The 22500-nt window shown below is 60.9% G+C and overlaps 2 non-coding genes across 2 annotated transcripts; both read right to left on the reverse strand.

Annotated features, from left to right (window-relative positions):
- Window positions 1-2634: 2634 nt before the first annotated feature.
- Window positions 2635-2753, reverse strand: LOC131863112 (5S ribosomal RNA). Its single transcript, XR_009362047.1, has one exon. It is a non-coding gene; the product is annotated as a 5S ribosomal RNA (ribosomal RNA).
- A 7782-nt stretch (window positions 2754-10535) lies between these two features.
- LOC131863123 (5S ribosomal RNA) lies at window positions 10536-10654 on the reverse strand. Its single transcript, XR_009362058.1, has one exon. It is a non-coding gene; the product is annotated as a 5S ribosomal RNA (ribosomal RNA).
- Window positions 10655-22500: the final 11846 nt, after the last annotated feature.

A 22500-nucleotide genomic window follows, 5' to 3' on the forward strand; every position in this document is an offset into this window, starting at 1 on the left:
TCCAAGGTGCGGCGTGCACGTTGTCGGAGCCCGGTTTGCCCCGGGTGCGCACCTCGCCTGCACCTTGGCCGGGGTGGGCACCTTGGCTGGGTTTGCCCAGGGTGCGCTCCGAAGCGGGGTTACTGGAGCGCCCCCTCTTTTTTTGTCAGAGCGTTTGGTGGGGTTTCTCGCATTGGCTCTTCCCAGGCCCGGTTGTTGGGTGCGCTCCCACCCTGGCGCGCGCGAAGTTGGAAGTTGGGTTAATTGCCCGGGCGCGCACCTTCGCCAGGGTGGGCACCTTGGTGCGCACACCTTGGCTGGGCTGCGCACCAGGGCGGGCTCAAGATGGCACCAGCATTCCCTTTTTCTCACTATCTTTCAAAACGGAAATTTTAAAATCTCGTTTTTTTTTTGCCTTTTATGGAAATTAGTGAAGGCATCGCATCAAAGGTGCGCACCTCGCTGCCCACCTTGGTGTGCTCCGAGGTGCCCACCACGGTGCGCAACGCCGGTGCGAACCCGGGAGCGCCCCGATGTGTGCTCCAAGGTGCGGCGTGCACGAAGTCGGACCCCGGTTTGCCCCGGGTGCGCACCTCGCGTGCACCTTGGTGCGCACACCTTGGCTGGGTTGCGCGGCCTGGTGGGCACCATGGTGCGCACCAAGGAGCGCTCCGAAGTGTGCTCCAAGGTGCGGCGTGCACGAAGTCGGAGCCCGGTTTGCCCCGGGTACGCACCTCGCGTGCACCTTCGCCGGGGTGGGCACCTCGGCTGGGTTGCGCGCCCTGGTGCGCACCAAGGAGCGCTCCGAAGTGTGCTCCAAGGTGCGGCGTGCACGAAGTCGGAGCCCGGTTTGCCCCGGGTGCGCACCTTCGCCGCGGTGCGCACCATGGCGTGCACGAAGTCGGAGCCCGGTTTGCCCCGGGTGCGCACCTCGCGTGCACCTTCGGCGGGGTTGCGCGCCCTGGTGGGCACCATGGTGCGCACCAAGGAGCGCTCCGAAGTGTGCTCCAAGGTGCGGCGTGCACGAAGTCGGAGCCCGGTTTGCCCCGGGTGCGCACCTCGCGTGCACCTTCGGCGGGGTTGCGCGCCCTGGTGGGCACCATGGTGCGCACCAAGGAGCGCTCCGAAGTGTGCTCCAAGGTGCGGCGTGCACGAAGTCGGAGCCCGGTTTGCCCCGGGTGCGCACCTCGCGTGCACCTTCGCCGCGGTGGGCACCATGGCGTGCACGAAGTCGGAGCCCGGTTTGCCCCGGGTGCGCACCTCGCGTGCACCTTCGCCGGGGTGGGCACCTCGGCTGGGTTGCGCGCCCTGGTGCGCACCAAGGAGCGCTCCGAAGTGTGCTCCAAGGTGCGGCGTGCACGAAGTCGGAGCCCGGTTTGCCCCGGGTGCGCACCTCGCGTGCACCTTCGCCAGGGTGGGCACCTCGGTGCGCACACCTTCTCAATGTTTTCTTGCCTTTTCTGGAAATTGGTGAAGGCAGCGCATCAAAGGTGCGCACCTCGGTGTGCTCCGAGGTGCGAACCCGAGAGCGCTCCGAGGTGCCCACGAAGTCGAAAGTCGGGTTAATTGCATTGTTTTCCCCGGGTGCGCTCCGAGGTGCGCAACATCGGCGCGCACCAAGGAGGGCTCCGAAGTGTGCTCCAAGGTGCGCACGATGGCGTGCACCTCTGGTGCGCACGATTCGGAGCTCGGTTTGACCGGGGTGCGCACACCTTGGCTGGGTTGCGCACCTTTTGTGCGCTCCAAGGTGCGCACGAAGTCGGAGCTCGGTTTGCCCCGGGTGCGCACCTTCGCCAGGGTGCGCACCTTGATGCGCACGCCTTGGCTGGGCTGCGCACCTTGGTGGGCGCCATGGTGCGCACCTTTCGTGCGCTCCAAGGTGCGCACGAAGTCGGAGCTCGGTTTGCCCCGGGTGCGCACCTTGGTGGGCGCCATGGTGCACTCCGAGGTGCCCAAGATTGGTGCGCACCAAGGAGCGCTCCGAAGTGCGCTCCAAGGTGCGCGCGAAGTCGAAAGTTGGGTTAATTGTCCGGTTTGCCTCGGGTGCGCACCTTGCGTGCACCTTCGCCAGGGTGGGCGCCTTGGTGCGCACACCTTGGCTGGGCTGCGCACACCTTGGCACCCGCGTTTCCTTCATTTTAAATTTTTTTTTTTTACAATCTCTCAAGTGGGAAATTCTATAATCTCAACTTTTTTTGCCTTTTCAGGAAACTTTTGAATGGAGCGCATCATTGGTGCGCTCCGAAGTGTGCTCCAAAGCTCTCTCCAGCTGCGTGCACCTGCCCCGGCCGCGCACCCGGCCCCGCCCAGCTTCGCTCACCTGTCCCGGGCGTCTGGTGCGGAACCTTAGAGTAAGAAACATCACCGTGCACCTTGGCCAACGTGCGCGACTCGACCGAGCGCGCACTGGCCGAGGTGCACACCGATTTCACCTGGGTGCGCGCGCAGCACCTCGGGCGCACCGGGGTGCGCGCACAACGCCCGGGTTGCACCGTGGCCTGTGTGCTCGGGGCGCCTCGGGTGCGCGCTCGGTGTCGCCCCCGCGCGCGCGGTAGTGCGGGCAGCGCACCCCGGCCCGGCCCGGCCCCGACGAGAACGCAAACGGGCAAAAGGTTTATTCAAATAGCATTGCGACGCCCGGCGAAAAACTAAAAAAGGGTGCAACACCGGGACTTCCCGGGAGGTCACCCATCCCAGTACTACTCCGGCCCAAGCGCGCTTAACTGCGGAGTTCTGATGGGATCCGGTGCACTAACGCTGGTATGATCGCACCCGTTATGAGCTTGTCGCAGTGTGTACTTAGCAAACCGCGACCCACGTGCGAATCCACCCCGGCCACCCACCCCCGTCGAGGTGCACACCCTCCCTCGCGAAGTGCGCCCCGTTCGCCAAGTGTGAGCCCTGCCCGGGTGCGCGCACCTTGCTAGGGCGTCGGGTGTGCACCCGGCCCGGCCTACGTGCGTGCACCTGGAGGGGGCGTCGTGTGCGTGCAGTGTCCCGTCTGCAACGCGGTGCCCACACACCACCTCGGGCGCAACGACCTGCGCTCACATGTGGGCCGAGTGCACCTTGGTGCATGTTCGGGGCGCCTCGGGTGCACGCTCGATCTTGCCCCGGTGCACCAAGGCGCTCGGTTTGCCCCGGGTGCGCACTTGGTGCAAGGTGGGCACCCAAAATAGGGATCAAGCACCAAAACACAAGTTTCGGGATGCAAAATGGGACCCAAGGACCACAAATGCGTTCCAAGACCCATGATGGGTCCACGAGAACAAAAATGTGTTCCGAGACTTAATAAACAAATATTGGGTTTTAGGAGAAGAAACATGCTCTGATGCCCAAAACGAGAATCGACCCCGAAAAGGCCACAGGCCAAAAGTGGGATGCGAGACAAAAAAAAATGGGACCCGAGGACCAAAATTGGGTTCCCAGGTCGAAGACAGGGCAACCGGACAAGAAACGACCTCTAAGGCTCGAAATGAGTCCCGGCGACTAAAACTTGACAAGAAGCACCCATCAGGCACCCAACTCGACACCCATGGGATGCCGACCCACCCGGGCTTCCACCTAGCACACCTTGGCACCCACCCACCCTCGCACCCAACCTCGCACCCAACTTAGCACCTTTGAACCCACATTGGCACTCACCCTGACCCTGGCACCTTGGAACCCACATTGGCACTCACCTTGACCCTGGCACCCACCTTTGCACTCACCTTGGGACCCACCCTGGCTCCCACCTCGGCACCCACCCAGACACCCACCTTGGTTCCTTGGCACCCACCTTGGATCCTTGGCACCCACCCCGACACCCACCTTGGCACGCAACTTGGCTACTTGCCACCCATCTTGGCTCCTTGACGCCCACCCCGACAACCACCCCGTGACCTACCCTGGCTAGGGTTGGTGCACACCCACCCTGGTGCCCACCTTGGCACCCACCCTATGACCCACCTTGGCACGCACCTTAGTACCCACCCCGTTACCCACCCTAGGACCCACCCCGTGACCCACCTTGGCCAGGGTGGGTGCCTTGGTGCGCACAACTTGCCTGGGCTGCACACCAGGGCGGGCTCAAGATGGCACCCGCGTTCCGTTTTTTTCACTATCTTTCAAAACGGAAATTTTAAAATCTCATTTTTTTCTTTTTTTTGCCTTTTCTGGAAATTAGTGAAGGCAGCGCATCAAAGGTGCGCAATGCTGGTGCGAACCCGGGAGCGCTCCGATGTGTGCTCCAAGGTGCGGCGTGCACGAAGTCCGAGCCCGGTTTGCCCCGGGTGCGCACCTCGCGTGCACCTTCGCCGGGGTGAGCACCTTGGCTGGGTTGCGCGCCCTGGTGCGTACCAAGGAGCGCTCTGAAGTGTGCTCCAAGGTGCGGCGTGCACGAAGTCGGAGCCCGGTTTGCCCCGGGTGTGCACCTCGGGTGCGCACCTCGCGTGCACCTTCGCTGCGGTGGGCACCTTGGCTGGGTTGCGCGCCTTGGTGGGCACCATGCAGTGCACGAAGTCGGAGCCCGGTTTGCCCCGGGCGCGCACCTCCGCCAGGGTGGGCACCTTGGTGCGCACAACTTGCCTGGGCTGCGCACCAGGAAGGGCTCAAGATGGCACCCGCGTTCCGTTTTTTTCACTATCTTTCAGAACGGAAATTTTAAAATATCGTTTTTTTTTGCCTTTTCTGGAAATTAGTGAAGGCAGCGCATCAAAGGTGCGCAACGCTGGTGCGAACCTGGGAGCGCTCCGATGTGTGCTCCAAGGTGCGGCGTGCACGAAGTCGGACCCCGGTTTGCCCCGGGTGCGCACCTCGCGTGCACCTTGGTGCGTGCACAAAGTCGGAGCCCGGTTTGCCCCGGGTGCGCCCTGGTGGGCACCATGGTGCGCACCAAGGAGCGCTCCGAAGTGTGCTCCAAGGTGCGGCCTGCACGAAGTCGGAGCCCGGTTTGCCCCGGGTGTGCACCTCGGGTGGGCACCTTGGTGCGCATGCCTTGCCTGGGCTGCGCACCAGGGCGGGCTCAAGATGGCACCCGCGTTCCTTTTTTTTCACTATCTTTCAAAACGGAAATTTTAAAATCTCATTTTTTTTTGCCTTTTTCTGGAAATTAGTGAAGGCAGCGCATCAAAGGTGCGCACCTCGCTGCCCACCACGGTGCGCAACGCCGGTGGGCACCCGGGAGTGCTTCGAAGTGTGCTCCAAGGTGTTGCGTGCACGTTGTCGGAGCCCAGTTTGCCCCGGGTGCGCACCTCGCGTGCACCTTCGTCGGGGTGGGCACCTTGGCTTGGTTTGCCCCGGCTGCGCTCCGAAGCGGGGTTATTGGAGCGCCGCCTCTTTTTTTGTCGGAGCGTTTGGTGGGGTTTCTCGCATTGGCTCTTCCGAGGCCCGGTTGCCACCCTGGCGCGCACGAAGTCGGAAGTAGGGTTAATTGCCCGGGTGCGCACCTTTGCCAGGGTGGCACCTTACCTGGGCTGCGCACCAGGGCGGGCTCAAGATGGCACGCGCGTTCCGTTTTTTTCACTATCTTTCAAAACGGAAATTTTAAAATCTCCTTTTTTTTTTGCCTTTTCTGGAAATTAGTGAAGGCAGCGCATCAAAGGTGCGCACCTCGCTGCCCACCTTGGTGTGCTCTGAGGTGCGCACCCGGGAGCGCTACGAAGTGTGCTCCAAGGTGCGGCGTGCACGTTGTCGGAGCCCGGTTTGCCCCGGGTGCGCACCTCGCCTGCACCTTGGCCGGGGTGGGCACCTTGGCTGGGTTTGCCCAGGGTGCGCTCCGAAGCGGGGTTACTGGAGCGCCCCCTCTTTTTTTGTCAGAGAGTTTGGTGGGGTTTCTCGCATTGGCTCTTCCCAGGCCCGGTTGTTGGGTGCGCTCCCACCCTGGCGCGCGCGAAGTTGGAAGTTGGGTTAATTGCCCGGGCGCGCACCTTCGCCAGGGTGGGCACCTTGGTGCGCAAACCTTGGCTGGGCTGCGCACCAGGGCGGGCTCAAGATGGCACCAGCATTCCCTTTTTCTCACTATCTTTCAAAACGGAAATTTTAAAATCTCGTTTTTTTTTTGCCTTTTATGGAAATTAGTGAAGGCATCGCATCAAAGGTGCGCACCTCGCTGCCCACCTTGGTGTGCTCCGAGGTGCCCACCACGGTGCGCAACGCCGGTGCGAACCCGGGAGCGCCCCGATGTGTGCTCCAAGGTGCGGCGTGCACGAAGTCGGACCCCGGTTTGCCCCGGGTGCGCACCTCGCGTGCACCTTGGTGCGCACACCTTGGCTGGGTTGCGCGGCCTGGTGGGCACCATGGTGCGCACCAAGGAGCGCTCCGAAGTGTGCTCCAAGGTGCGGCGTGCACGAAGTCGGAGCCCGGTTTGCCCCGGGTGCGCACCTTCGCCGCGGTGGGCACCATGGCGTGCACGAAGTCGGAGCTCGGTTTGCCCCGGGTGCGCACCTCGCGTGCACCTTCGCCGGGGTGGGCACCTCGGCTGGGTTGCGCGCCCTGGTGCGCACCAAGGAGCGCTCTGAAGTGTGCTCCAAGGTGCGGCGTGCACGAAGTCGGAGCCCGGTTTGCCCCGGGTGTGCACCTCGCGTGCACCTTCGCTGCGGTGGGCACCTTGGCTGGGTTGCGCGCCTTGGTGGGCACCATGCAGTGCACGAAGTCGGAGCCCGGTTTGCCCCGGGCGCGCACCTCCGCCAGGGTGGGCACCTTGGTGCGCACAACTTGCCTGGGCTGCGCACCAGGAAGGGCTCAAGATGGCACCCGAGTTCCGTTTTTTTCACTATCTTTCAGAACGGAAATTTTAAAATATCGTTTTTTTTTGCCTTTTCTGGAAATTAGTGAAGGCAGCGCATCAAAGGTGCGCAACGCTGGTGCGAACCTGGGAGCGCTCCGATGTGTGCTCCAAGGTGCGGCGTGCACGAAGTCGGACCCCGGTTTGCCCCGGGTGCGCACCTCGCGTGCACCTTGGTGCGCACACCTTGGCTGGGTTGCGCGCCCTGGTGGGCACCATGGTGCGCACCAAGGAGCGCTCCGAAGTGTGCTCCAAGGTGCGGCGTGCACGAAGTCGGAGCCCGGTTTGCCCCGGGTGCGCACCTCGCGTGCACCTTCGCCGCGGTGGGCACCATGGCGTGCACGAAGTCGGAGCCCGGTTTGCCCCGGGTGCGCACCTCGCGTGCACCTTCGCCGGGGTGGGCACCTTGGTGTGCAGACCTTGGCTGGGTTGCGCGCCCTGGTGGGCACCATGGTGCGCACCAAGGAGCGCTCCGAAGTGTGCTCCAAGGTGCGGCCTGCACGAAGTCGGAGCCCGGTTTGCCCCGGGTGTGCACCTCGGGTGGGCACCTTGGTGCGCATGCCTTGCCTGGGCTGCGCACCAGGGCGGGCTCAAGATGGCACCCGCGTTCCTTTTTTTTCACTATCTTTCAAAACGGAAATTTTAAAATCTCATTTTTTTTTGCCTTTTTCTGGAAATTAGTGAAGGCAGCGCATCAAAGGTGCGCACCTCGCTGCCCACCACGGTGCGCAACGCCGGTGGGCACCCGGGAGTGCTTCGAAGTGTGCTCCAAGGTGCTGCGTGCACGTTGTCGGAGCCCGGTTTGCCCCGGGTGCGCACCTCGCGTGCACCTTCGTCGGGGTGGGCACCTTGGCTGGGTTTGCCCCGGCTGCGCTCCGAAGCGGGGTTATTGGAGCGCCGCCTCTTTTTTTGTCGGAGCGTTTGGTGGGGTTTCTCGCATTGGCTCTTCCGAGGCCCGGTTGCCACCCTGGCGCGCACGAAGTCGGAAGTAGGGTTAATTGCCCGGGTGCGCACCTTTGCCAGGGTGGGCACCTTACCTGGGCTGCGCACCAGGGCGGGCTCAAGATGGCACGCGCGTTCCGTTTTTTTCACTATCTTTCAAAACGGAAATTTTAAAATCTCCTTTTTTTTTTGCCTTTTCTGGAAATTAGTGAAGGCAGCGCATCAAAGGTGCGCACCTCGCTGCCCACCTTGGTGTGCTCTGAGGTGCGCACCCGGGAGCGCTACGAAGTGTGCTCCAAGGTGCGGCGTGCACGTTGTCGAAGCCCGGTTTGCCCCGGGTGCGCACCTCGCCTGCACCTTGGCCGGGGTGGGCACCTTGGCTGGGTTTGCCCAGGGTGCGCTCCGAAGCGGGGTTACTGGAGCGCCCCCTCTTTTTTTGTCAGAGCGTTTGGTGGGGTTTCTCGCATTGGCTCTTCCCAGGCCCGGTTGTTGGGTGCGCTCCCACCCTGGCGCGCGCGAAGTTGGAAGTTGGGTTAATTGCCCGGGCGCGCACCTTCGCCAGGGTGGGCACCTTGGTGCGCACACCTTGGCTGGGCTGCGCACCAGGGCGGGCTCAAGATGGCACCAGCATTCCCTTTTTCTCACTATCTTTCAAAACGGAAATTTTAAAATCTCGTTTTTTTTTTGCCTTTTATGGAAATTAGTGAAGGCATCGCATCAAAGGTGCGCACCTCGCTGCCCACCTTGGTGTGCTCCGAGGTGCCCACCACGGTGCGCAACGCCGGTGCGAACCCGGGAGCGCCCCGATGTGTGCTCCAAGGTGCGGCGTGCACGAAGTCGGACCCCGGTTTGCCCCGGGTGCGCACCTCGCGTGCACCTTGGTGCGCACACCTTGGCTGGGTTGCGCGGCCTGGTGGGCACCATGGTGCGCACCAAGGAGCGCTCCGAAGTGTGCTCCAAGGTGCGGCGTGCACGAAGTCGGAGCCCGGTTTGCCCCGGGTACGCACCTCGCGTGCACCTTCGCCGGGGTGGGCACCTCGGCTGGGTTGCGCGCCCTGGTGCGCACCAAGGAGCGCTCCGAAGTGTGCTCCAAGGTGCGGCGTGCACGAAGTCGGAGCCCGGTTTGCCCCGGGTGCGCACCTTCGCCGCGGTGCGCACCATGGCGTGCACGAAGTCGGAGCCCGGTTTGCCCCGGGTGCGCACCTCGCGTGCACCTTCGGCGGGGTTGCGCGCCCTGGTGGGCACCATGGTGCGCACCAAGGAGCGCTCCGAAGTGTGCTCCAAGGTGCGGCGTGCACGAAGTCGGAGCCCGGTTTGCCCCGGGTGCGCACCTCGCGTGCACCTTCGGCGGGGTTGCGCGCCCTGGTGGGCACCATGGTGCGCACCAAGGAGCGCTCCGAAGTGTGCTCCAAGGTGCGGCGTGCACGAAGTCGGAGCCCGGTTTGCCCCGGGTGCGCACCTCGCGTGCACCTTCGCCGCGGTGGGCACCATGGCGTGCACGAAGTCGGAGCCCGGTTTGCCCCGGGTGCGCACCTCGCGTGCACCTTCGGCGGGGTTGCGCGCCCTGGTGGGCACCATGGTGCGCACCAAGGAGCGCTCCGAAGTGTGCTCCAAGGTGCGGCGTGCACGAAGTCGGAGCCCGGTTTGCCCCGGGTGCGCACCTCGCGTGCACCTTCGCCAGGGTGGGCACCTCGGTGTGCTCCGAGGTGCGAACCCGAGAGCGCTCCGAGGTGCCCACGAAGTCGAAAGTCGGGTTAATTGCATTGTTTTCCCCGGGTGCGCTCCGAGGTGCGCAACATCGGCGCGCACCAAGGAGGGCTCCGAAGTGTGCTCCAAGGTGCGCACGATGGCGTGCACCTCTGGTGCGCACGATTCGGAGCTCGGTTTGACCGGGGTGCGCACACCTTGGCTGGGTTGCGCACCTTTTGTGCGCTCCAAGGTGCGCACGAAGTCGGAGCTCGGTTTGCCCCGGGTGCGCACCTTCGCCAGGGTGCGCACCTTGATGCGCACGCCTTGGCTGGGCTGCGCACCTTGGTGGGCGCCATGGTGCGCACCTTTCGTGCGCTCCAAGGTGCGCACGAAGTCGGAGCTCGGTTTGCCCCGGGTGCGCACCTTGGTGGGCGCCATGGTGCACTCCGAGGTGCCCAAGATTGGTGCGCACCAAGGAGCGCTCCGAAGTGCGCTCCAAGGTGCGCGCGAAGTCGAAAGTTGGGTTAATTGTCCGGTTTGCCTCGGGTGCGCACCTTGCGTGCACCTTCGCCAGGGTGGGCGCCTTGGTGCGCACACCTTGGCTGGGCTGCGCACACCTTGGCACCCGCGTTTCCTTCATTTTAAATTTTTTTTTTTTACAATCTCTCAAGTGGGAAATTCTATAATCTCAACTTTTTTTGCCTTTTCAGGAAACTTTTGAATGGAGCGCATCATTGGTGCGCTCCGAAGTGTGCTCCAAAGCTCTCTCCAGCTGCGTGCACCTGCCCCGGCCGCGCACCCGGCCCCGCCCAGCTTCGCTCACCTGTCCCGGGCGTCTGGTGCGGAACCTTAGAGTAAGAAACATCACCGTGCACCTTGGCCAACGTGCGCGACTCGACCGAGCGCGCACTGGCCGAGGTGCACACCGATTTCACCTGGGTGCGCGCGCAGCACCTCGGGCGCACCGGGGTGCGCGCACAACGCCCGGGTTGCACCGTGGCCTGTGTGCTCGGGGCGCCTCGGGTGCGCGCTCGGTGTCGCCCCCCGCGCGCGCGGTAGTGCGGGCAGCGCACCCCGGCCCGGCCCGGCCCCGACGAGAACGCAAACGGGCAAAAGGTTTATTCAAATAGCATTGCGACGCCCGGCGAAAAACTAAAAAAGGGTGCAACACCGGGACTTCCCGGGAGGTCACCCATCCCAGTACTACTCCGGCCCAAGCGCGCTTAACTGCGGAGTTCTGATGGGATCCGGTGCACTAACGCTGGTATGATCGCACCCGTTATGAGCTTGTCGCAGTGTGTACTTAGCAAACCGCGACCCACGTGCGAATCCACCCCGGCCACCCACCCCCGTCGAGGTGCACACCCTCCCTCGCGAAGTGCGCCCCGTTCGCCAAGTGTGAGCCCTGCCCGGGTGCGCGCACCTTGCTAGGGCGTCGGGTGTGCACCCGGCCCGGCCTACGTGCGTGCACCTGGAGGGGGCGTCGTGTGCGTGCAGTGTCCCGTCTGCAACGCGGTGCCCACACACCACCTCGGGCGCAACGACCTGCGCTCACATGTGGGCCGAGTGCACCTTGGTGCATGTTCGGGGCGCCTCGGGTGCACGCTCGATCTTGCCCCGGTGCACCAAGGCGCTCGGTTTGCCCCGGGTGCGCACTTGGTGCAAGGTGGGCACCCAAAATAGGGATCAAGCACCAAAACACAAGTTTCGGGATGCAAAATGGGACCCAAGGACCACAAATGCGTTCCAAGACCCATGATGGGTCCACGAGAACAAAAATGTGTTCCGAGACTTAATAAACAAATATTGGGTTTTAGGAGAAGAAACATGCTCTGATGCCCAAAACGAGAATCGACCCCGAAAAGGCCACAGGCCAAAAGTGGGATGCGAGACAAAAAAAAATGGGACCCGAGGACCAAAATTGGGTTCCCAGGTCGAAGACAGGGCAACCGGACAAGAAACGACCTCTAAGGCTCGAAATGAGTCCCGACGACTAAAACTTGACAAGAAGCACCCATCAGGCACCCAACTCGACACCCATGGGATGCCGACCCACCCGGGCTTCCACCTAGCACACCTTGGCACCCACCCACCCTCGCACCCAACCTCGCACCCAACTTAGCACCTTTGAACCCACATTGGCACTCACCCTGACCCTGGCACCTTGGAACCCACATTGGCACTCACCTTGACCCTGGCACCCACCTTTGCACTCACCTTGGGACCCACCCTGGCTCCCACCTCGGCACCCACCCAGACACCCACCTTGGTTCCTTGGCACCCACCTTGGATCCTTGGCACCCACCCCGACACCCACCTTGGCACGCAACTTGGCTACTTGCCACCCACCTTGGCTCCTTGACGCCCACCCCGACAACCACCCCGTGACCTACCCTGGCTAGGGTTGGTGCACACCCACCCTGGTGCCCACCTTGGCACCCACCCTATGACCCACCTTGGCACGCACCTTAGTACCCACCCCGTTACCCACCCTAGGACCCACCCCGTGACCCACCTTGGCCAGGGTGGGTGCACCCACCCTGGTGCCCACCTTGGCACCCACCCATCCTAGCACCCAGCCTGTGACCGGGCTTGGAACCCAACCTTGCACCCGCACCCGTCTTGGCCAGTGTGGGTGCGCACCCATCCTGGCACCCACGTTGTGACACACCCTTTAACCCACGCACCCTAGCACCCACGTTGGCACCCACCTTGGAACCCAACCTAGCAACTTGGCACCCACCCCGTGACCCACCTTGGCATCCACCATAGCAGTCGCCGACTTGGCACCCACCTCGGCACCCACCTTGACACTTGTGGACCCACCTTGCCACTCACCCTAGCATCGACCCATCCTAGCACCCACCCTGGCACCTTTGCACCCTAGCACTCACCCATCCTAGCACCTAACCTGTGACCCACCTTGACACTCACCCTCGCACCCACCTTGGAACCCAACCTAGCACCCACCCACCCTGACACCAACCCTAGCACCTACCCACCCTTGCACCCACCCTGTGACCCATCTTGGCACCCACCCATCCTACCACTCAACCTATCACCCACCTTCTCACCCACCTTGGCATCCACCTTAGCACCCACCCACACTGGCACCTTGGCACCCACCTCGGGCAAGGTGGGTGCACACCCACCCTGGCACCCAATTTAGAACCCACCGAGCATGTTACCCACCTTGGCACCCACATTGCAGCCCACCCTAGTACCCACCCTATGACCCACATTGGCATCCACACCCTAGCACCCAGGCACCTCGACACCCGCCTTGACACCCACCCTAGCACTGAACCTGTGACCCACCTTGGAACTCACCCTAGAACCCACCCACCCTGTGAACCACCTTGGCATCCACCTTAGCACCCACCCACCTTGGCACCCACTCTAGCACTCACCCATCCTAACACCCAACTTGTTACCCACCTTGGCACCCGCCCTCGCGTCCACCTTGAAACCCACCCTAGCACCCACCCACGCAGGAGCCCACCTTGGCACCCAACCTAACACCCACGCATCCTGGCACCCAACTTGTGACCCACCTTGGAACCCACCCTAGTACCCACCTTTGAACCCACTATATCACCAACCCACCTTGGCACCCACCCTATGACCCTCTTTGGAATCCACCCTAGCACGCACCCACCCTGGCACCCACCATGGAGCGCACCCTAGCACCCACCCACCTCGGCACGCACCTCAACACCCACCTTGGTGTGCGCACTGCGCCAACCTCTCAAAGACCCTATGTGGTGCGCTCCAAAGTGTACACCTTTGGTGCGCTCCAAGGTGCGCACCTTTGGTGCACACCGAGGTGCACACCAAAGTGTGCACCGAGGTGAGCACCAAAGTGCACTCCAGGGTGCACACCAAGGCGTGCACCTTTGGTGCGGTCAATGCAAACGAATTCGGAAGTTGGGGTCGATGTCCTAATCGCTGCTGCAGACTACACGTATGAGAATCGGACAAATAGCTTTATATAGGGGAGGTGTTGCGTTTGATGGGTCGACTCCCCTGGTTGTGTGCACTGCACCAACTTCAAAGACCCTGTCTTGTTTAAGAAGTCAAAAGTTGGGGTGGATGTCCTAATCATTGCTGCAGTCTACGCATGTATGAGAATCAGACAAATAGCTTATATAGGGGAGGTGTTGCATTCGGTGGGTTGACTCCCCTGGTTGTGCGCACTGCGCCAACCTCAAAGACCCCGCATAGCAGAAGAAGTCGGAAGTCGGATTTTGGTGAGCACCAAGGCGTGCACCTTTGGTGCGGTCAACGCAGACGAATTCAGAAGTTGGGGTGGATGTCCTAATCGTTGTTGCAGGCTACACATGTATGAGAATCAGACAAATAGCTTATATAGGGGAGGTGTTGGGTTTGATGGGTCAACTCCCTTGGTTGTGCGCATTACGCCAACCTCAAAGACCTTGTTTTCGTTAAGAAGTCAAAAGTTGGGGTCAATGTCCTAATGGCTCCTGCAGGCTACACATGTATGAGAATCGGACAAATAGCTTATATAGGGGAGGTGTTGGGTTTGATGGGTCGACTCCCCTGGTTGTGCGCATTACGTCAACCTCAAAGACCTTGTTTTCGTTAAGAAGTCAAAAGTTGGGGTCGATGTCCTAATTGCTCCTGTAGACTACACATGTATGAGAATCAGACAAATAGCTTATATAGGGGAGGTGTTGGGTTTGATGGGTTGACTCCCCTAGTTGTTCGCATTACACCAACCTCAAAGACCTTGTTTTCGTTTAGAAGCCGAAAGTTGGGGTCGATGTCCTAATTGCTCCTGCAGGCTACGCATGTATGAGAATCAGACAAATAGCTTATATAGGGGAGGTGTTGGGTTTGATGGGTCGACTCCCCTGGTTGTGCGCATTGCGCCAACCTCAAAGACCCTGCATTGCGGATGAAGTCGAAAGTCAGAGTTTGGTGTGCTACAAGGTGTGGTCGAAGGTGCTCACCTAGGTGTGCACCTTTGGAGCACAGGAAAAGTGCCCTCCAAAAGTGCGCACCTTTGGAGTGCACAAAAGTGCCCTCCAAAAGTGCGCACCTTTGGAGCGCAGAAAAGTGCCCTCCAAAAAGTGCCCTCCAAAAGTGCGCACCTTTGGAGCGCAGAAAAGTGCCCTCCAAAAAGTGCCCTCCAAAAGTGCGCACCTTTGGAGCGCAGAAAAGTGCCCTCCAAAAAGTGCCCTCCAAAAGTGCGCACCTTTGGAGCGCAGAAAAGTGCCCTCCAAAAAGTGCCCTCCAAAAGTGCGCACCTTTGGAGCGCAGAAAAGTGCCCTCCAAAAAGTGCCCTCCAAAAGTGCGCACCTTTGGAGCGCAGAAAAGTGCCCTCCAAAAAGTGCCCTCCAAAAGTGCGCACCTTTGGAGCGCAGAAAAGTGCCCTCCAAAAAGTGCCCTCCAAAAGTGCGCACCTTTGGAGCGCAGAAAAGTGCCCTCCAAAAAGTGCCCTCCAAAAGTGCGCACCTTTGGAGCGCAGAAAAGTGCCCTCCAAAAAGTGCCCTCCAAAAGTGCGCACCTTTGGAGCGCAGAAAAGTGCCCTCCAAAAAGTGCCCTCCAAAAGTGCGCACCTTTGGAGCGCAGAAAAGTGCCCTCCAAAAAGTGCCCTCCAAAAGTGCGCACCTTTGGAGCGCAGAAAAGTGCCCTCCAAAAGTGCGCACCTTTGGAGCGCACAAAAGTGCCCTCCAAAAGTGCGCACTTTTGGTGCGCACCAAGGCGCTGGTTCGGTCGTTGCAGGCGAGTTCGGAAGTTGGGGTCGATGTCCTGAGCGGAGGTGCAAACTACACAGGTGTCGGAATCGGACAAATAGCTTATATAGGGGAGGTGTATGCTTCGATGGGTCGACTCCCCAGGTTGAGCGCACCGCGCCAACCTCAAAGACCCTACGGTATGGATGAAGTCGGAAGTTGGGTCCGATGACCGATTCGATTAGTAGGTATGCTCATGAGGTCGGAATTTGGGTCCGATGACCTGCCATGTGCAGGAAGGCGAATGTTGACACTGTGCGTTGCAAGGTGCACACCAAGGCGCTGGTGCGGTCTTTTTAGTCGAGTTCGGAAGTTGGGGTCGATGTCCTGATCGGAGGTGCAAGCTACACAGGTGTGGGAATCGGACAAATAGCTTATATAGGGGAGGTGTATGCTTCGTTGGGTCGACTCCCCGGGTTGAGCGCACCGCGCCAACCTCAAAGACCCTACGGTATGGATGAAGTCGGAAGTTGGGTCCGATGACCGATTCGATATGTAGGCATACTCGCGAGGTCGGAATTTGGGTCCGATGACCTGCCACGTGCAGGAAGGCGAATGTTGGCACTGTGCGTTGCAAGGTGCGCACCAAGGCGCTGGTTCGGTCGTTGGAGGCGAGTTCGGAAGTTGGGGTCGATGTCTTGATCGGAGGTGCAAACTACACAGGTGTGGGAATCGGACAAATAGCTTATATAGGGGAGGTGTATGCTTCGTTGGGTCGACTCCCCGGGTTGAGCGCACCGCGCCAACCTCAAAGACCCTACGGTATGGATGAAGTCGGAAGTTGGGTCCGATGACCGATTCGATATGTAGGCATACTCGCGAGGTCGGAATTTGGGTCCGATGACCTGCCATGTGCAGGAAGGCGAATGTTGGGACTGTGCGTCGCAAGGTGCGCACCAAGGCGCTGGTGCCGTCGTTGCAGTCGAGTTCGGAAGTTGGGGTCGATGTCCTGGTCAGAGGTGCAAACTACACAGGTGTGGGAATCGGACAAATAGCTTATATAGGGGAGGTGTATGCTTCGATGGGTCGACTCCCTGGGTTGAGCGCACCGCGCCAACCTCAAAGACCCTACAGTATGGATGAAGTCGGAAGTTGGGTCCGATGACCGATTCGATACGTAGGCATATTGGCGAGGTCTGAATTTGTGTCCGATGACCTGCCATGCGCAGGAAGGCGGAATTTGGGTCCGATGACCGAGTTGATGGCGTGCCATGCGCAGAAAGGCGGAATTTGGGTCCGATGACCGAGTTGATGTTGATGGCCCGCCATGCACAGGAAGGCGGAATTTGGGTCCGATGACCGATTTGAAGGCGTGCCATACGCAAAAAGGCGGAGTTTGGGTCCGATGACCGAGTTGATATTGATGGCCCGCCATGCGCAGGAAGGCGGAATTTGGGTCCGATGACCTGACATACGCATGGAGTCCGACTCGGGGGCCGATGTTCGATTCGATGACTTGCATTGTGGGTAAAGTCGGAAGTTGTGGTCTTTGACCCGATTCGATGACCAGACTTCGGCTGCTTGAGAATCGGACAAATAACTTATATAGGGGAGGTAGTGTTCTCGAGCATCCTCCCCCCGTGCCCGTTTATGTCGATTGATGCTGGTGCTCGACTGGTTGGAGCGCTCGGATGCAAAAATCTTGCACCAGGATTTATCGATTGTGATGGACACGGCAAGTCTCCTGATTGCTATGCAGGAGCTCATCGTGAATCTCTATGCGGCCTTGGTATGGACTCGACCTGCGGAATGGTTCGGCAATGGTAGTCGCTCCAACACGTCCTTGCAATGGCCACAGAGGTGATTCGACTAGAGCTCCAGTCTAGCTTTTGGGTTGCTTGGCGGACTGGTATAGCCGCGATCGAGTTCCGGCCATGAACGTTTTAGATAGCTCTTGGGCTTTCTGGGACGGAAGTCGGAAGTTTGGGCTGTTGTCCGATTTGATGACCATTCTTCGGATGTGTGAGAATCGGACAAATAACTTATATAGGGGACTGTGTTGTCTCACGCAGCCCCCTCCGTGCCCCTCTATCTCGACCGATGTTGGTGCTTGAAAGGGTTGGGATCGCTCGGATTTATAAACGTGCACCACCATTTGTCGAGTGTGAGGGACGCGGCAGGTCTCCTAAATGCTATGCGGGCGCTCTCTGAGAATCTCTATCCGGCCTCGACACAGACTAGTCTTGCTGAATGGTTTGGCACTGGTAGTCGATCCAACACGTCGTTGTTGTGGCCGCCTAGGCGATTCGATTCGAGCCCCCGTCTAGCTTTTGGGTTGCTTGGCGGATTTTGCCCTATCCGCAAGTGAGCTCGGTCCCTAAACGTTCGAGAAACCCGATTGCTATGCGCCGACTCTCTTTCTTGCGAGCCTCCATCTAGCTTTTGGGTCTCTACGGAACGGAAGTCGGAATCTGGGACCGTTGTTTGATTCGACGAGGCAGACTACGGTTGTGCGAGAATCGGACAAATAACTTATATAGGGGAGGTGTTGACTGGAGCATTCTCCCCCGTGCCCCTCTAACTCGACCAATGCTGGCGCTCGAACGGTGGTAGCGCTCGGATTTTCATTGAGCGCCAGCATTGGTCGATTTAGAGGGGCATGCGAGATTCCCGAATGCTATGCGAGGGCTCTAACGGAAATGTCTATTGGTTTCGGTATGGATGCAATTGCGAGTGGTTCGGCAAAGGTAGTCGTTCCGATGCGTCCATGTCGTGGCCAAATCGATAATTCGATTTGAGCCCTCGTATAGCATTTGGGTCTCTCGATGTGATTCCGCATTCCAGTCCCTTTGGGCACTGCTTGAGCCGCATCCCAGGGGGTTCCCTTCCCAATAATCTGCCTCGCAACCCGATTGCTATGCGGTGAGGCTCCTCGGCCGCCTCGGAACTATCTGTGTATCAGACGCATCGCGGGATAAGGGGTTGGCAACGGTAGTCGCCCCAAGCGCGTCCGATGCTTGGACCATTCCGAGGCGGCCCTGAAGCCTCTTCCGTCTAGCCGTTGGGTCCTTCTCGCCGCATCCCTCGCCTCGCACCCCGATTGCTATGCGGTGAGGCTCCTCGGCCGCCTCGGAACTATCTGTGTATCGGACGCGTCGCGGGATAAGGGGTTGTCACTGGTAGTCGCCCCAAGCGCGTCCGATGCTTGGACCATTCCGAGGCGGCCCTGAAGCCTCTTCCGTCTAGCCGTTGGGTCCTTCTCGCCGCATCCCTCGCCTCGCACCCCGATTGCTATGCGGTGAGGCTCCTCGGCCGCCTCGGAACTATCTGTGTATCGGACGCGTCGCGGGATAAGGGGTTGTCATTGGTAGTCGCCCCAAGCGCGTCCGATGCTTGGACCATTCCGAGGCGGCCCTGAAGCCTCTTCCGTCTAGCCGTTGGGTCCTTCTCGCCGCATCCCTCGCCTCGCACCCCGATTGCTATGCGGTGAGGCTCCTCGGCCGCCTCGGAACTATCTGTGTATCGGACGCGTCGCGGGATAAGGGGTTGTCACTGGTAGTCGCCCCAAGCGCGTCCGATGCTTGGACCATTCCGAGGCGGCCCTGAAGCCTCTTCCGTCTAGCCGTTGGGTCCTTCTCGCCGCATCCCTCGCCTCGCACCCCGATTGCTATGCGGTGAGGCTCCTCGGCCGCCTCGGAACTATCTGTGTATCGGACGCGTCGCGGGATAAGGGGTTGTCACTGGTAGTCGCCCCAAGCGCGTTCGATGCTTGGACCATTCCGAGGCGGCCCTGAAGCCTCTTCCGTCTAGCCGTTGGGTCCTTCTCGCCGCATCCCTCGCCTCGCACCCCGATTGCTATGCGGTGAGGCTCCTCGGCCGCCTTGGAACTATCTGTGTATCGGACGCGTCGCGGGATAAGGGGTTGTCACTGGTAGTCGCCCCAAGCGCGTCCGATGCTTGGACCATTCCGAGGCGGACCCGAAGCCTCTTCCGTCTAGCCGTTGGGTCCTTCTCGCCGCATCCTTCGCCTCGCACCCCGATTGCTATGCGGTGAGGCTCCTCGGCCGCCTCGGAACTATCTGTGTATCGGACGCGTCGCGGGATAAGGGGTTGTCACTGGTAGTCGCCCCAAGCGCGTCCGATGCTTGGACCATTCCGAGGCGGACCCGAAGCCTCTTCCGTCTAGCCGTTGGGTCCTTCTCGCCGCATCCCTCGCCTCGCACCCCGATTGCTATGCGGTGAGGCTCCTCGGCCGCCTTGGAACTATCTGTGTATCGGACGCGTCGCGGGATAAGGGGTTGTCACTGGTAGTCGCCCCAAGCGCGTCCGATGCTTGGACCATTCCGAGGCGGACCCGAAGCCTCTTCCGTCTAGCCGTTGGGTCCTTCTCGCCGCATCCCTCGCCTCGCACCCCGATTGCTATGCGGTGAGGCTCCTCGGCCGCCTTGGAACTATCTGTGTATCGGACGCGTCGCGGGATAAGGGGTTGTCACTGGTAGTCGCCCCAAGCGCGTCCGATGCTTGGACCATTCCGAGGCGGACCCGAAGCCTCTTCCGTCTAGCCGTTGGGTCCTTCTCGCCGCATCCCTCGCCTCGCACCCCGATTGCTATGCGGTGAGGCTCCTCGGCCGCCTTGGAACTATCTGTGTATCGGACGCGTCGCGGGATAAGGGGTTGTCACTGGTAGTCGCCCCAAGCGCGTCCGATGCTTGGACCATTCCGAGGCGGCCCCGAAGCCTCTTCCGTGTAGCCGTTGGGTCGTTCTCGCCGCATCCCTCGCCTCGCACCCCGATTGCTATGCGGTGAGGCTCCTCGGCCGCCTTGGAACTATCTGTGTATCGGACGCGTCGTGGGATAAGGGGTTGTCACTGGTAGTCGCCCCAAGCGCGTCCGATGCTTGGACCATTCCGAGGCGGCCCCGAAGCCTCTTCCGTGTAGCCGTTGGGTCCTTCTCGCCGCATCCCTCGCCTCGCACCCCGATTGCTATGCGGTGAGGCTCCTCGGCCGCCTTGGAACTATCTGTGTATCGGACGCGTCGCGGGATAAGGGGTTGTCACTGGTAGTCGCCCCAAGCGCGTCCGATGCTTGGACCATTCCGAGGCGGACCTGAAGCCTCTTCCCTCTAGCCGTTGGGGCTTTCTCGCCGCATCCCTCGCCTCGCACCCTGATTGCTATGCTGTGAGGCTCCTCGGCCGCCTTGGAACTATCTGTGTATCGGACGCATCGCGGGATAAGGGGTTGGCAGTGGTAGTCGCCCCAAGCGCATCCGATGCTTGGACCATTCCGAGGCGGCCCTGCAGCCTCTTCCGTCTAGCCGTTGGGGCCATCTCGCCGCATCCCCCACCTCGCACCACGATTGCTATGCGGTGAGGCTCCTTGGCCGCCTCGGAACTATCTGTGTATCGGACGCATCGCGGGATAAGGGGTTGTCACTGGTAGTCGCCCCAAGCGCGTCCGATGCTTGGACTATTCCGAGGCGGCCCTGCAGCCTCTTCCGTCTAGCCGTTGGGGCCATCTCGCTGCATCCCCCACCTCCTCGGCCGCCTCGGAACTATCTGTGTATCGGACGCATCGCGGGATAAGGGGTTGGCAGTGGTAGTCGCCCCAAGCGCGTCCGATGCTTGGACTATTCCGAGGCAGCCCTGCAGCCTCTTCCGTCTAGCCTTTGGGGCCATCTCGCCGCATCCCTCGCCTCGCACCCCGATTGCTATGCGGTGAGGCTCCTCGGCCGCCTGGGAACTATCTTCGTATCGGACGCATCGCGGGATAAGGGGTTGTCACTGGTAGTCGCCCCAAGCGCGTCCGATGCTTGGACTATTCCGAGGCGGCCCTGTGGCCTCTTCCGTCTAGCCGTTGGGGCCATCTCGCCGCATCCCCCACCTCGCACCCCGATTGCTATGCGGTGAGGCTCTTCGGCCGCCTTGGAACTATCTTCGTATCGGACGCATCGCGGGATAAGGGGTTGTCACTGGTAGTGGCCCCAAGCGCGTCCGATGCTTGGACTATTCCGAGGCGGCCCTGCAGCCTCTTCCGTCTAGCCGTTGGGGCCATCTCGCCGCATCCCCCACCTCGCACCCCGATTGCTATGCGGTGAGGCTCCTCGGCCGCCTTGGAACTATCTTCGTATCGGACGCATCGCGGGATAAGGGGTTGTCACTGGTAGTCGCCCCAAGCGCGTCCGATGCTTGGACTATTCCGACGCGGCCCTGTGGCCTCTTCCGTCTAGCCGTTGGGGCCATCTCGCCGCATCCCCCACCTCGCACCCCGATTGCTATGCGGTGAGGCTCCTCGGCCGCCTTGGAACCATCTTCGTATCGGACGCATCGCGGGATAGGGGGCTGTCACTGGTAGTCGCCCCAAGCGTGTCCGATGCTTGGACCATTCCTAGGCGGCCCTGAAGCCTCTTCCGTCTAGCCGTTGGGGCCTTCCCGCCCCATCCCTCGCCTCGCACCCCCGATTGCTATGCGGTGAGGCTCCTCGGCCGCCTTGGAACCATCTGTGTATCGGACGCATCGCGGGATAAGGGGTTGGCACTGGCAGTCGCCCCAAGCGCGTCCGATGCTTGGACCATTCCGAGGTGGCCCTGAAGCCTCTTCCGTCTAGCCGTTGGGGCCTTCCCGCCCCATCCCTCGCCTCGCACCCCGATTGATATGCGGTGAGGCTCCTCGGCCGCCTTGGAACTATCTGTGTATCGGACGCATCGCGGGATAAGGGGTTGGCACTGGTAGTCGTCCCAATCGCATCCGATGCTTGGACCATTCCGAGGCGGCCCTGCAGCCTCTTCCGTTTAGCCGTCGGGGCCTTCCCGCCGCATCCCTCGCCTCGCATCCCGATTCCTATGCGGTGAGTCTTCTCGGCCGCCGCGGAACTATACCTGTTATTGCTACTGCATCCTTCGGCTGGTAACCTCCTCTGCCGCCTTGGAACGTTCTCTTTGTCGGACGCGTCGCGGGATAAGGGGTTGGCACTGGTAGTCGCCCCAAGCGCGCCCGATGCATAGACCGCTCCGAGTCGACCTTGCTTTCAGCCTCTCACATGCATAGACCTCTCTGAGTCGACCCTGCAGCCTCTCACGTTTAGCCTTTGGAATCTCGCCTCACAACATGATTGCTATCCTTGATGCATCCCTTGCCTCGAGCCCTGATTGCTTTCTTGGCTGCATCCCTCCTCTCCTCACAGCCCGGTTGTCATCACTGCTTCATCCGTCGCTTCATGCATTCTGGCTGCTGGGCCCTTCCCACCGCACACCTCGATTGCTATCTCTTCTGCATCACACACCCCGATTGCTATCTCTGCTACATCCCTCGGCTCTCACTTCTGCATCCTTCGCCTCACACCTCGATTGCTATCAATGCTGCATCCGTAACCTCACACCCCGATTGCTATGCGGGGAGGCTCCTTGGCCGCCTTGGAAATTTCTGTGTG

Source organism: Cryptomeria japonica, unplaced genomic scaffold (genome assembly GCF_030272615.1).
Source record: "Cryptomeria japonica unplaced genomic scaffold, Sugi_1.0 HiC_scaffold_56, whole genome shotgun sequence".
NCBI lineage: Eukaryota > Viridiplantae > Streptophyta > Pinopsida > Cupressales > Cupressaceae > Cryptomeria > Cryptomeria japonica.